The sequence below is a fragment of the Ambystoma mexicanum genome, chromosome 9, assembly GCF_040938575.1.
Source record: "Ambystoma mexicanum isolate Mex_15411 chromosome 9, UKY_AmexF1_1, whole genome shotgun sequence".
In the NCBI taxonomy this organism is placed as follows: Eukaryota; Metazoa; Chordata; class Amphibia; order Caudata; family Ambystomatidae; genus Ambystoma; species Ambystoma mexicanum.
The window spans coordinates 996,396,118-996,411,509 of NC_090931.1; the positions used below are offsets into that span (position 1 = coordinate 996,396,118).

Genomic DNA, 15,392 nt, shown 5'->3' on the forward strand with positions numbered 1-15,392 from the left:
GGCAAGCTAACTCTTTGGTTTTCCACATCTGGTCATCGCCCTATGCATCATTGGGTAATTTCTGTTTCACTATCAGCCAGATGCTGTAAAGTGCTAGATGCAAATACTTATGAGTATTCAAACAGCGCAACCAAAAGTCAATCTCCTTAATGGTATCAAGATTATGAACATATGGTCCCAAAAATGTTGCATATATCGAGCCTAAATCTGGGCACTCCGTCAACAGATGCCTAGCCGTCTCTGGATGACTGCTTTTACATATTCTACAAGTTCTTTCATGTTCAGAAATCTTCAATCGTGGGCCCAATAGGGTTAAACGTGCACATCATTAATTTGTAAAAGCATATGAATCTTCTCTGATCTTTCGAAGGACATAAAATCAAATAATTCTGAGGTTTTTTAAATGTGTAGTTCATATTTGATACAAATCCTTAAAGTTTTAACGTGCCTAAACGATCAAAATGATTGCCCCAATCCCATGGTTGACCTTTCTTGTAATGCATTTTTCATGTTACTATAAGAACCATTCCAATTTGGAGTTAGCCGATATTTTCAAAGTCTTCTTTGATTTGCATCCCATAAATTGTTCGACCTTTATTTTCCATTTTCTTGCCAATCAAATTAAGAAGAGTGTCTTTTGATGCAGTCTTAGCTTTTGTATATAGCTCTGCTCCCTTTAATATCATAGTAGATTTCATGGACAACAGCCCCAATTCCAATCTGATTATTTCAATAGGGATACATCGAGGCAGTAAAAAGATCCTTGTCCGATAGGTGCTTTCAATTTTAGTCAACGATTCCCAATTTACAAGAGTTATGGTTTATAACCCATATTTTTTACCTAGTTTGTTATTTTAGAGGTGTGAGGTGGTGTCCCACACCGGCACGTCCATTGTAAGGTTTGCCCTGATATCCTTCAGTTTGCTTGTTTGGTTGGCTCAATCCCTCACCTGGGGGCAAGGTCCACACATGGATAACTTCCTGGAGCATACCCGTGATGCCTTTCATTCTCTATTGACTGTGCGGACAGAGCCCTCGCCTCATTTGTCTTGGTTAGTCTAAGTAGTGAAGGGTATCTTCATGTAGTCAAGAAAAGACAGTATTGTAGTCGAAAATGTTGTACTAGTGATGACGGGAGAGCAGCAGTGTTGTAGTGAAAAGCCTTGTGCTCCTTCTATGCTCGAGTGAAGGAGATATCTCTGAGATTTGGCCGGCGTTGTGGTTTATTGATGATGTCTTTTGTCTAAGAGTGAGAAGTATAATTAAAGTGAATAGCTAAGTGAAGTGATTGTGGTGTGAGTAAGAATGAGGCGAGTGACTGTTGAAGGGTTTAAAAGTTTGGGAAAATAATTGGCTTTGTGGGGGGGGAATTATAGTATTTTTGGTGTGCCGGAGGATCAGCTTTTGTGAAAGGCGGAGTGTTGCAGGAGTGTTTGGCGTGTTCGGCGTTGGGAGGCTTCGGTTAGACATCAAGCACGGCTCTGCCCTGCCTCGCTCCTCTGCGGGCAGCAGGGTAATAGAAAAACCACAAAACCTCCAGAGCCTTTGTTAACCCCTGTGGGTAACCGGCAAACAAATTGCCCCTGTGGAGCAAATGGAGATGATTTATGGGGCCTGCGGACTGCAAAGAACCCGTAGCCAAGCCAGGACATTACTGATCACAGGTAACAGGGTGATGGGCCAGAACAGTATAAACCGTGTTAATATGGGAAACTCTCCTATTGTAGTGACCACTGATGAGTTTTTCATCTTTTGCCTCCGGCTCTGACGTCACAAAGCAGGTATCTCCTGCTCCCCTCCCTTCTTTCTTCTTTTTCAATTTCTGCTCCCTTTTCCCCCACCGCTCTTCATGGGGACTCGACTAAGACTTTATCACACTTACCTACAGACACCTCGACAGTGGCAGCAAGTCTGGGCTGTATGGCTGTTGAAAATCAGAGGGCTGAGGAGTGAGGGATGGTGGAGGCTGCAAAGGGGGACAGAGAACTTCTGATCGAATCTTCTGACCAGTCAATGATGCTACTAACCATCTGGGCTCTGGTGGCACGGACTGCTCTGACTATTACCAATGTGGGTGTGAATTTGCAGGGGGCTGCTCTAGTTACTACTTCAACTGATCCCTTAAGTAAAAAGAGGGAAGCACTGCCTTAAAAAAGGGAGTAAATCACTGTCAGACTACACTACATTGAAATAGAATTTTAAACAGAGAGAGCTCTATTGAGCCCCACACTAGCAGCATTGCTGCCCCAATCTGGTACGAAGTATGGTGCTATCGATCAGATGCGGATTTATTGGCAAATTCTGATACTCTTGCTCTGTCCTGACTGTCTGAAACTCACAGCTCACCTACTCAAACAAAAGAGGTAACAGTGAACAAGACTCCTTTAGAAACATCGGACCTCCCCCAAGAAAAGGGTAACGACTTGATTGTGCCTCAAATTGTTCCATCTGATTTGATTGTACAATCGGGGATCTAAGAGCACTTAACTGTTTGAAGATGGATTTAGGCGAACACAGATCCAGTGTATGAGATAAGTCCACACTAGCGGCCAGACTCACTAAAAATATTGCCAACCTAACGCTACAATGAAGTGTGGATGCCAGTTGCTGGGCAAAAAGTACTCGCTCTAAGAAGACGGCAGAGACTTAGACCCCTGCCCTACTTTACCCGGCAAGAAGCTTAAACCAGCTATATCTCTAGAGGACCCTCTGGTATCCCTGGCTCTTTTCTCAATGTCATCTGGCCTTGCCCCTCCAAAGGACGTTTGAGAGCTATGCCCCAGGGGTAAATGGTGTTATCTGCTAAGCTGAAGTGAAGGCTCTGATCAGGATGCAAGCTGGAACCCAACAACACCTCAAAAGTCAAGAGACACCTCTGCCCTAGGAAAGAGTTCTCAGAGAAATAGCCTATGGAAGTCCCTTTGATGGATGGTCCCCTGGGCCAACAGATTGCCCAACTACAAGCGTCTATATTTGCAATGGTCTCCATCCCACTGGCACCGTTCTTAAAGTGTACAAAAAACCTAAACAACAGTTTTAAGGATTATGTGACGTTGCTTATTCTAATGCATATCAAGATTATCTTCATTGAATCATTCATTGAGGCCTCCAGAGACAAAAGTACAAGACAAAAAGAATTGGAGGGCGCGATTATAAAAAAAAATCTAATTGAAATAATACAAGAAGCAATTAAGAGAAAAAAAAAGCTTTTCTTGGAGGGATTCCAGATGTCATTTCACAATTGTGGCAACTCTAACGCTTACCTGGACTCCTCGGGAAGGTAGCACCTTCCCAGCCTATGGACCTTATACCTTGGAGCCTTTAGGATTGTTTTTCTGTTTGAACAAGCAAATGACAACAATAGAAATGCTATAACATCTATTAACTGGGATAATGCTACGTGAGGTGTGTATTCCCTTAAATCACTTGCTTCAAACTCTATGGCTGAATTCCCTTCTCACCTATGTTTTGTTATTGTGGAGCTCCCCTTCCTGCTTTTCTACAGGGGCGCATTGAGATCAGAAAAAATGGTAACTTGAGTTGCTGATGAATTCTATAGCTTCTTGCCTTGAAATGTCTATTCTCTGGAGAATGAGTCTTTGGGTAAGTAAACAGGTGGCAATACTGTAATCCTTAATGGCTTTAATTGATTCCTATGTTGGAGAGATCTCTCTTTCTAATTACTTTTGTCTTCTTTCTCTTTTTCGCAGGTTCTAGGAATTCGGAAAATAATTAGGGCTGCGGATGGCTGCAGAGTTACTCAGGATGTGAAAATATTTTAAAAAAACATAAGTTTACCAATACGGAGTAACTGCAGCCTTCAAGGTGAAGCGCGGTAACAACTGTGAGGTGAAAACTTGAAGAACCTAAAGGTACATAAATGCTTATAAATCCTCTTCTCTGTTTAACTCTTAAGTTCGTCTTTCACTTAAATACCTCTTGTGTTGTCTGCAGGTTTTCGGAAAGGTGAGGAAATAACCTTCGGAAAATGCGGTTGCTGCGGACGAAACTTCTGACTGAAGATGCTGCGAGCGAAAAAACTGCTGACTGAAGATGCTGCAGCTGTGAGTAAAATTTCTGACGGAATATGCTGCAACTGCAAGCAAATAAATGTTCTTACTCAAGATAACCACGTCGGAGATAACTTCTGTCTAGTAAGTCTGTTCTATGAACTATGGTACTCTGTAACTATTCGTAAAACTAATGTCTTTAATATCTCCTTTCTTTTACAGGTTCTTTGAGGAGAAACGCTAGTAGCGTTACCCACTGTCAGCGGAGCAGACGAGAAGCATGTGGTCCAGCGGAGGCAGGGCTTTAGTATCTCCCTCTGCACATATGAATAGAACAGTGCTGCTACCTGTAAATGGGTTTTACGGCGGCCATGTTAAGTGTAGGAAATTACTGTTGAACATCATGGGAGTCTATGGAAGTGGATGGTGTAAATGCCATATGTGCCAGGCTAACACCCACCTTTGACCTGCTGATTGATGCACAGAAAACCTGGCATGCTAGTGCCCGTGGACCTGATCCTGTGCTCTTAACTGGCCGAACTTAATTCTAGCTCATCTGCTTTAGTGGACAGTGTTCAGTCTTCAACCCGAGAGAATGAAGACGGGTCACAGGACCCCCATTCTCGAGACCCCACTTGCCTTCTGGAACCCTCTGTGACCCTTCGCCTGGATACTCCCCCAGGACCCTCGGGGGTTCTTCAGGTCCAGGCTGGCTGCAATTCTGAAATTACGACGGGTATAGCAACAGAGGTGAAAGCCTTGAAAACGGCTGTCGGTGTGGTCTCCTTCACAATTTATAATCGGGAGCCCCAAAGCAAACTAAAGAGTCAGCAGAGGGCAAAAAAGCACCAGAAGACGCTGAAGAAATAAAAAATATGCCCTTATCAAAAACCCATAACGGCTGAGGCACACAGAACTTTATCAGAAACTTAAGAACGGTCTTTGTGGAACCAACAAATTCTCGAATTTCAACAGACCATTACTGTAGGTACCGCAATATGGAAAGTCCCTCAAGAACCTGTGAAAAGCCAACTATGGCTCCACCGTTGTAGGACGAGATAATTGATTAGGAAATCCTTGAAGATCCACTGATTCAGATTTCAACATATGAAGACTAACCATCTGAAGATTTGCTGGAAGAACAGATTACGGGAACAATTCCACCTGACTGTGGATGTGTTGAAGATGGGCCATCTTCCCACTCAATTGAACTCACCATTCTTGACACTAGCAGATAAACGGGCAAGAGTGACAGGGAAGCCCGGTAAAACAGAGAAACCATCCTCATTGATGGTCAGAATGATTGAGCACTCACAAAATAATAGATCTTCATGCAAAACAATCAGGGACCCAGAATATGAGGACTCGCCGCACGTCCGTAGATCAAAATTTAACATCCATGCACAAACGGACAAGAAATGGGACTGGAAACCTTGTAACTGTAAGGTAATCCTGGAAAGGGGGCTGAGGGCAAATGGCGGTTGAATCTTAAATCGTTCAAATATAATGTGTTTACTTCATCATATCCCTTGATTGTGTGTGATTGACTCCAAAGACATCAGGATTGTCAATTTTCCAACCAAAAATGACTGAGCGTGCCTGCACATGGCCTCTGCCGAACGATGAGCTGAGGGCTCTAGACCTTGATTTAAAAGACTGTAAGACTCCACCCAAGTTGGCTAGGCATCAAGGCCAGAGCCTGCAAACTCTAAGGCAGAGGGAGAACATTGGTAAAGGTAGCAGTGACCGTAGGGATAGCAGAACCGTAAGTCTCCAACGTGATGATCAGGAAATTAAACCTGCATGGGTTAATCCAATGGTTCTACATGGACCTGAATCAATAAACATCACCATACGAGGAATAAGCAAAGAGACAGAAAACGAAGGCCAGGCTTTGAGAACAGCTCCCCAGTGACAAGAACTCTGCCATTGAAGCAATGAAATATGTTCTTCAAACATACAGTACACTTTAACACAGAAGGTTAGTGTGCTACACTTGCTGAACAAATATTGGTAGGCTCTGCAAGAGCAGCTGATGTCCAGGAAGTGGAGCTTTCCTGTTCTTGCAGATGAGCCAACCCCAAAATGACAGCTAACAGCTCGTTTTAATTACACGCCATTAGGTGTTCGCTTTGACGCCACACCATTAGGTGCTATCTTAGAGCAGTCATTTGACCTCGCAAGGGGAGTGTCACACCTGATTTTGCGAACAGAAATATTGTGCACATTCACACAGTTAAGGTCTATAGGGGGGGTCATACAAAGTACCGAGTGACAAGTGAGAGAGATGTCTCTTAATAATCAGATAGCCGACTAATATAGCCCGCAGAAGCATACCCTGCGTAATGCTGCAGAGCTTCACAAATGCTATAGAGTACAGTGAAGGCATTAACTAAACGGATGCAGAGATCTAACTTTGAGGTGCAAAAACCCACCTAATATAGTTTTACATAGGATGCCTAACTCGAACGAACACAGTGACACACTAGCTCTAGCCCTTACTGTTCAAATTAGTGGATATGACGAATGCACACGTACAGGGAAACCATGTTACTTGATACATATAAATCCCAGCACAAAAGGGGAAAAAAGAAGCCCATCAGCCTTGCCATTCCATTCAAGCCAGAGGGGCTGGGGAGGAGTACAGAGCAGTAGCAGCGTAGGAGCGAGACGGCCAGGCCCAGCTAAGCAGAACTCGTCAGCCCAAGAAGGAGCCGTTTCATTTGAAGCACACTCCGCTCTAAACGTGAGTGATGGCTTGTTGTGTGCATGGAGACTGATGGCATATAGTAGAGCGTAGCATAGCTAATGAAAGATAAAGGTTACATGTGCTGTTACACTAAAACCACCACTTGTTCTATTCTGTATCTATTCAAACATGCTCTTTGCCCACGTGGCAATCTTGTTCATAGGTTTGATGTTATCTATTTTTGCTCAGAAGATAGGGGGTCATATTAAATGCATCAAAATGGTAACTCCTGTGTCAATTGTATGATTCAGAGTAATGCATCAGAGTGGTATCTCTTTGAGTCCAGAACTTTACAATTCATGACTTTATATGTTTAATGATGTTTTTTTTTATTTATTGTGTTTGGTTATAATCCATAAACTTAATATAGACAAACCTTTACAATATCACATCTTTCAAAGTAAACGGAACTGTGTTTAAAAAATTAAAATTTCTAAAACACACATAATACCAGCCACCCAACACCTCTCCTTCCTTTCTCTAAAACGATCTTCTCAAAGTCTTCCCTAAAAAATGTATGAATACCTGATGTTGATAAGCACATGAACCTAGGCATGCCAGTCCTTTAGCGCTGAGACACAGCCTAGGGGGAGTTTTGAAATGAATGACGTATGACCAGTGGTCTGTTTTCACAGGCTCAAACAAGGTGGAGATGAGAGGCTCATGGCAACGCCTAATTGTAGGCAATCAAGACAGGTGGCACCCCCACGCAGATGGGGCTTCTTAGAGGTGACCGTAGCATTGCTAATAATAAAATAACCTCATGCCCCAGTCACGATAAATGGACCGGGCAAAAAATATTTTTTCTAAAAAGCTTTTTAATGAAAAGAGGGTTAGGTGGGTACAGAAGATGGCCCATCAGGAAATCAATAGTCCCATCCATTGCAGGACGGCAGTGTGCGATTGTCTTAGGTTAGCAAACTGTCGGGGAGTTAATATAAACTTTACAGTGGAAACTGGGAGGGCTGTCCGCTGAATCGCTCTTCACTTACTTGAAAACCCCAGCCAACAAGGTAAATAACATCTATGCAACTCTCCTGATAAGGACAGACTTAAACACCATCCAATATATTACCCATACCAGTTTCCTGAATTGGCTTTAACACATACAAATCATGTCAACTGGTTTGGAGGTAATCTAGATGATCCACAAACAAATGCTAGACATGGACCGTTAGCCACACCAAACCTGTCACTAGAATTCTTAGCCAGGTTTCATCCAAACCCCAGAGGCCCCTTTTTAGAAACACATGATCAACTACTGACTGCACAATCTGACACTGTGCGTAACCTTGCACTGCAATATGCTGCGCAGCATGGCATAGCGCCTGCCGAGCAACTATAAGGACAGCTAGACGCTGGAGGAGTGCAACTCTACACATTGAGAGTTATTTTAGGGTCATGCCCTTCCAGAAATGAGGACATATCCAAGTGGTATTCAAACAAGCTAGGACAGCTGCAAGCCGCATACCCCCAGGTTACACCACAGCATAGACATAGGTCACAAGCCATGTTCCTTCCCTCTGGCTACACACTGCCTTTAGCAAACTGTGACAGCTGGATCTCTATTTATAGCTGGCTTTATTTACAGCTGATAGGCATGACGTCTATTCCATTGGTAGCATCAGTATTGGCAGACATTATGGGCACACAGGGCGCTGCTGCCTCCATGAATTTAGGCTTGTCCATGGCATCCAATAATTATCAAATGGTTGAGAGCATACTACTACTGTTATTGAAAGGAGAGCCTACGAGTTTAGAAGTTCATAGAAAATTGTCCCAGTTAAATGAGCAAGAAAAGGGGAGCAATTTGGGGTCATAGTGACATCCACTTATCAATATGAGGCAAAGATCACCTAGACAGGAGACCTGCAGAGACACATAAGGCTAACCAGGATACTATGCCAGACAAGGAGACACATCAGGAAGGGAGACCCTCAAAAGGAAGGGAATCGTTTCAAGCTAAAAAGGGTGGTAAAACACACAGATGACAGCTTTCACCAATAGAGGAAGAAAAATGGCCAGAACATGAACCAAAGAATGGGACAAATACAGGAGATAGGCATGCCCCGCAGTGGCAAGGCACTCAAGGGTAGACGATCTTGGGCTAAATCTAGGAGGCAGTCCAATTTTAGACCAACAGAGACAGAAAACACATGAAAAGTCCACAAACGTATGGCACTGATGAGGGTTCAACTCATTCTTCACAGGCAAAGACACCAGACCATTCTAAAACTGAGGGGAAGGGCTTGAAAGTTGAGAAAAAACATAGCAGCCCTACAAGTTTCACAGAATGCAGAATCCACGCACTCATCGAATCATTCTCAAGACTGAACGACACACTGGGCCTCATTACGAGTTGGCCGGTAAAACAATCAAATTACTGGCATGCCGGTGCAACCGTGTCCATGTAGCACTGCTGCTGGAATCAACGGTTGATTCCGAGTCAGCGTGTACGCGCATACCGGCATTCTGGTAACGGCTGCACCGGCATGCCGGTAAGGCCTTCCAAACCCCCGATAGCGGCATCATCAATGCCGCAGACACGGGCACCGGCATCCTAGATGCTGTAAGGAACGGTACCATTGATACTGGTATCGTAAATACTGGTACCGGAAGCAACGTCATTGCGCCGGAACGGGAAATGCTCCGGCGGCCATCTTTAAAAACACAATCTATTGCAATCCTCTGCCTACAGCACCTGAATTAGCGAACTGTGGACTGTCAGCAAGGGGATGGCAAAGGCAACCAGAAAAGGCACAGTGCAGCTGCGAAAGCCACATTTTAGTGATGAGGAGCTCCACATGCTCGCTGGCACACTGGTTGAGCATGCAGATGTTGTGTTCTGCGTAGACCGGTGTTGTGCGGCTCAAATCCGCAAAAACATCTGGGAGGAGGTGGCACAAAAGGTCTCTGCTGTGGGGACAACCCTACGCACCATAAGACTGTAGGAAATGCTGGGACGATCTGCGGCTGAGTGTCCGCAACATCCTCTCAGCAAATTGAAGCCAGGCCACAGGTGGAAGAGCTCAACAGAACAAAGGTACTGGTATGTTTAGGGGTTAGCCAGTGTGAAATGTAAATGAATTAGAAATATTACACTCGGTCTAAACCCACATAACCTTAATGGTTATCAATTTGCATGCAAAAATACGTATTGGAACACTCCTAGACAATAAACAGATATTTACAGAGATTGATGTTAAAGAAAAAAATGTTTTTATATTATAAAAATTTAAGTACATATAGTGAAAACCAACATGGAAAGACATGTGTAATCAAGAAAAAGAACATTCATCTCCCATTTGACAATTGGGTATGAGAGCTTTCAAACAATCTAAGAAAATTAGAATTGGTACATCAAGGAAAGAACATAAATGTAAAGCAATTTCAATATTGACAAAAAGCCAGTTGTATATCACTGGGATACTTGAATGAATCAAAGAAAAACACAGAAGTACAAAGTGATGAGTACAGTTGAACCTCTATTCAATGTAATAGAACATATTAAGCAATTGAGAGCGGTATTAATTAGTAATTAGAATCAATTCCCAAAGTTGAAGATATTATGTGTCGGGATAGGGTCTGCAAACGCTACAGGGGGAATAAATAAACCATATAGGATATAGGTATTTAACCTAGAGGACATGCTCCCATCAGTGGATAATGTCACGTGAGCAAAATGGTCCTGGTGGTCCACAAATGTCGCTGTGAAGGACCTTGTTTCCCCTCTGATAGAAGAAAGCGTTTCGGCAGAACAAAGTTGGTGAAGAAATATTTTACCATGTGAACAGAATCTACTCCGCCTTCATCAGGGCAATAATTAGCAGGACCTTGTATGGGTGGAAAAGGGGAGAAAGGAAAAAGAAATTGGTAAAAAAGAAAAAAAAAGGGGAATGAGTCACCTGGAGGTGCATCTGTACAAAAGTATAGTGCATGCAAAGGTAGAAACTAATCAAAAAGGCAGACATCGATCCTGGTCGAGTCTGAGATGTATCTCATGGCCACATACATACAAAACCCCCTTGTAGAGAGGGAAGTCTCGGAAAAAGTTCAGATGGATCTCCCCCCGAATTGGGGGCAGGGAGAGCAGATTGTGGCATTGGGTCCCCTTTAGAAGAGCAGTACAAGAGTCCCTGGTGGCTACCCGCCGGTCTGCAAACCAAGGTCCAAGTCGGTATGGTGGGGCAGGCTGGAGGGGTAAGGAGTAGCTTACCTGGAATGGGTGGAAATGATCAGAGCCGTGGTGGGCTAAGTGGAGGTTGCTTGTTGCTGAGGCAGGGGACCGGGAGGGTCCACTGTAAAGTACTAGTTGGTCCCTCGGTCGTCACTACTGGACAGGGCCAACAGGACCTGAGGAAGGTAAATGGAAGCAGTGAATGAATACCGTTTGGTGAGATGTGAGGAGCCGATAGAATGTGCTGGAGAAGAGCTCATCAGTACAAGGAGATTACCTGAGTAATGTCTTCTCAGGAGAAAATGAAGAGAAGAAGGAGTGGATGCCGCCAGGTGATCAGTCACTGGAGACGTCTGTGTCCACTTCGAATTGTTGGCGGGTGAAATCCCTGTTTTGTATTATAACACTGTTCCAAAGCGCGATACTGCCTAGGAAAATGTGCATGCAAAGGTAGAAACTAATCAAAAAGGCAGACATCGATCCTGGTCGAGTCTGAGATGTATCTCATGGCCACATACATACAAAACCCCCTTGTAGAGAGGGAAGTCTCGGAAAAAGTTCAGATGGATCTCCCCCCGAATTGGGGGCAGGGAGAGCAGATTCTGGCATTGGGTCCCCTTTAGAAGAGCAGTACAAGAGTCCCTGGTGGCTACCCGCCGGTCTGCAAACCAAGGTCCAAGTCGGTATGGTGGGGCAGGCTGGAGGGGTAAGGAGTAGCTTACCTGGAATGGGTGGAAATGATCAGAGCCGTGGTGGGCTAAGTGGAGGTTGCTTGTTGCTGAGGCAGGGGACCGGGAGGGTCCACTGTAAAGTACTAGTTGGTCCCTCGGTCGTCACTACTGGACAGGGCCAACAGGACCTGAGGAAGGTAAATGGAAGCAGTGAATGAATACCGTTTGGTGAGATGTGAGGAGCCGATAGAATGTGCTGGAGAAGAGCTCATCAGTACAAGGAGATTACCTGAGTAATGTCTTCTCAGGAGAAAATGAAGAGAAGAAGGAGTGGATGCCGCCAGGTGATCAGTCACTGGAGACGTCTGTGTCCACTTCGAATTGTTGGCGGGTGAAATCCCTGTTTTGTATTATAACACTGTTCCAAAGCGCGATACTGCCTAGGAAAATGACCTGCAGAAAGGAGCAGACTTAGTTGCTAGAAACATCTACAACGATGTGGTGTGCAATGAGGGCCATACGGCATGCCCTGAGCTGGAAAAGGGGGCATGCTACTGTGAACTGATATCTGCCATCTGCCCTGTGCTAGTGGGTCTGATAGTAGAATGTCAAAAGATGTGCAAAAAGACTTGCCTGAGTAAGAGGATAGCTATGTTCCTTGGACGTGGCAGGAGGCAGAAAAGAACGTGCAGAAAGCCACAAAGTGTCTGTTTCTTCTGTGGCTGCCGTATGGAGTGTGGATTGCGGCGAACGGGAAAGCCGGAGGGGAACGATTGTCCTGGCAACCGTGTTGAGCGTGTCTCCCAAGCGAGGTGGAAGCTCCCTGCAACTCGTGCTGTATCCAGTCGGAGACTACCTCCAGAATGATTGATAGATGGGTGTGGGCATGAGCCGGCCAATTACCGTGCTCGGTTGTCTGTGTTGTAAATGTGGGCTGGAGAAACCGGAAAACTAACGTAGAAATCACGTAAAGCCCAATGGGGACCTGCCAAGACATGTGATTGGCAGGTGGGTGTGTGTTGGGGCCAACCAATGGTGGCATGGAGGGGGCGGGGAGAGCCGGTCACGAGCTTCATTCGTGACTAGAAAGGAAATCAATGCCTGAAATGCGAGTGATGGCCTGTTGACCCCCTGCGTATTCTGTGCAGGAAGGAAAGGATCTGAGAAATAGATCTGTGAACTAGTACCAGGCTGAACGGTAGGGACAGCATGTGAGGTGTTGGTGTTACTGAAAATGTGAGCCTATAGTTCGCCGTGAATGTTCCTAGAAAATAGAATAGAAGGGCACTGCTGCAAACCAGCTGATTGTGCAAAAAATGCAGATGAAGGTGGCAGAGCATCATCCCCCATAAAGCTGGCTCGTTGGGAGGAAACAAGCAGCTCCGTCATAGACATGGAGGCCATCGAGGGGGTTGGCCATTTCGAGATGGGAGTCCCTTCATCGGCCGATGACTGTGAGTGACCCTTAGCGCAATACAAAAGTCACCACATACACCAAATACCCCAAGTACAATGGTGGAGTCCAAATGGCAAGTAGATGAGAGCAAATACATAGCCCATCATCTCCCACCTAAACTCAGCCCCTACAAAACCGCAAAAACCCTGCCATGAAAACACACAACATGCCCCACTGACACAAACCACATGAGTCCCCAATTGCAAACACAAGCACCATCTGCATGCACACACATATACTTCACCGTACAGATTCATGCCTGACCACTGTTCTATCCCATTGCATGGTGCCCACATCACCACTGCCGATTGCACACTTGATCCACAGCCAAACAACACATGGCACACAGCCCCTGAGGCATGGCTATAGCACACAAGGCACCATACACCTGTAGGCCACCCAACAGACACCATGCACATCATGGCTGCACCAGAAGGATGCCCAAACACTGCACCCCCCAGCTCCTGTAAGCACCATGACTGAGCCTCCAACATGTACACGAGAATGCACAGGACTCTAAATGTACTAGCATCGATGTATGTAGCATGTACGTTCACCCATGACTGATGCCCTGCCTCTCTGCCCCCCACAGGCACGTCTGACAGCGAGGAGGAACACACCTCGACACCAAAAAAGACACCAGCACGCCTGACCCGAGGGAGCGATGACGCCAAGGACATGCCAGAAGCGAACCACTGCTCCCAAGCCACAGCCCCCCAGCCAACAGGGTGCACAGGCTGGAGAACCAGATGAGCAGCTATCACCAACACCTAGGCAGGAGTCCCAGCAAGAAGACACTGCTGCCATCAAGGCACCCATACAAAAAGGCACTCCTGCCACAAAGGTCACAACAAAAAAAACCTGCCCCACAGCAAACACCTCAGGTGGATGAGGAGGGATACCCAGCGGCCAGTGATGTGGAGGGGGCCGCAGTCAACGGCCACCAGTGACCTTGGTGTGGCGACACAATCCGCACAACATAGCGCAGAGGATGAACTGGAGGAGGCAGACACTGCAGGCTATTTCATGTCTGAGGACATGCCAAACACCCCAACCATGCTGCCTACGCCACATTTCTCTCCGAACACGGCTAAGGTGGACGCAGCTCTGTGGAGGACATGCCCATAGTTGAACTCAGCCCTGACACCAGACGCACACCACCTCTTGTGCAACCACCAGCTGCACAATCCATCCAGGACCTGGAGGGCCAGCTGACCCTGCATGACATGGTCAAGCAGTACGTTGCGGATGGGGAAGCCACACGGCGGGCCATGTAAGAGAACTCCAGAACAGTAAGCTGTGCTGTCTATACGTGTGGCCCTGCGGGTGCGTGAAGGTATGGCAGCCATGACACAGGCTGTCACCCAGTTGGTTTCCACCAATGCCCAATATCGTGATGCAGAGGCCGACCCACAACCACCACCATCGACCAGCGAGTTCTACCCAGACAAGCCCGGTGTGGAGGTCATTGCGCAGTATGCACTGCCCAGACAAACAACCCCCTCCATCTAAAAGGGCATCAGTAGCCTGACACACATGGACATGTCAGGAGGGAGTCCAGTTGAACTTGAAGTGGGTGCAGGGGGGTGTTCTGTGGGGGTGTTGGGGAATGCAGGGTGGGGGTTGTTGGGGGTGCGAGGTGTGGGGGGTAGTTTGTTTCATATTAAAGGGTAGAGGTCCACGTTGGTTCCTGTTCACTGTACATAGTTTTCATTTTATTAATACACCTGGTGTGCATAAGAAAAACACATGACTGGACATTGCTTTTTAAGTGTGTCAATTTATTCCTTAACAGTGCCCACTGTCGCCTATTCCCAGTGCCTTATGGTACCCAGTCCATCAAAAGTATTGTGCAATCGTTGTTTGGCGTACAACACGTCCTTCATTCACATTGTGGTGTGGTCGATATGCAGCATCTTCACCATCATCCTCCTCATCTTCTGGTGGAATCAGGTCCGTGTCAGGGGGCAGGGGTACGTTGTGCCGATGCACATGTTGTGCAGCATGGCACATGCCAACACTATCTTGCCCACCTTTTCAGGCCTGTATATGAGTGTCCCACAAGACCTGCTGAGGCAGCGAAAACGGGCGAGTGCGTGCATGTGCACGGTTGTAGTCCTCTTCGTGCCTGTTGACTGGTTGCCTAAAGGGGGTCAGGATCCACAGCGTCAGGGGATACCCAGCATCACCTGCACAGGAGCAATGGAAATTGTATTTGTGAACATTTTTTTCATTCCTTGTGTGCACTGCCTGTACAGTGTTCATGGTCACATGGCACAGATTCATCATGACTTCACTTGACATTCCCTTATAGTAAGACCCAGGTAAG

The 15,392-nt window shown here is 46.0% G+C and overlaps 1 long non-coding RNA gene across 1 annotated transcript in view; it reads left to right on the forward strand.

The window, feature by feature from the left end:
- LOC138488876 (uncharacterized) overlaps positions 1-14,644 on the forward strand; it is a 43,435-nt gene extending 28,791 nt beyond the window's left edge. Inside the window, exon 5 of the long non-coding RNA XR_011274727.1 lies at positions 13,656-14,644. This is a non-coding gene — a long non-coding RNA (uncharacterized lncRNA). The remainder of the gene's footprint in view (positions 1-13,655) is intronic.
- The last annotated feature ends 748 nt before the right edge of the window (positions 14,645-15,392 follow it).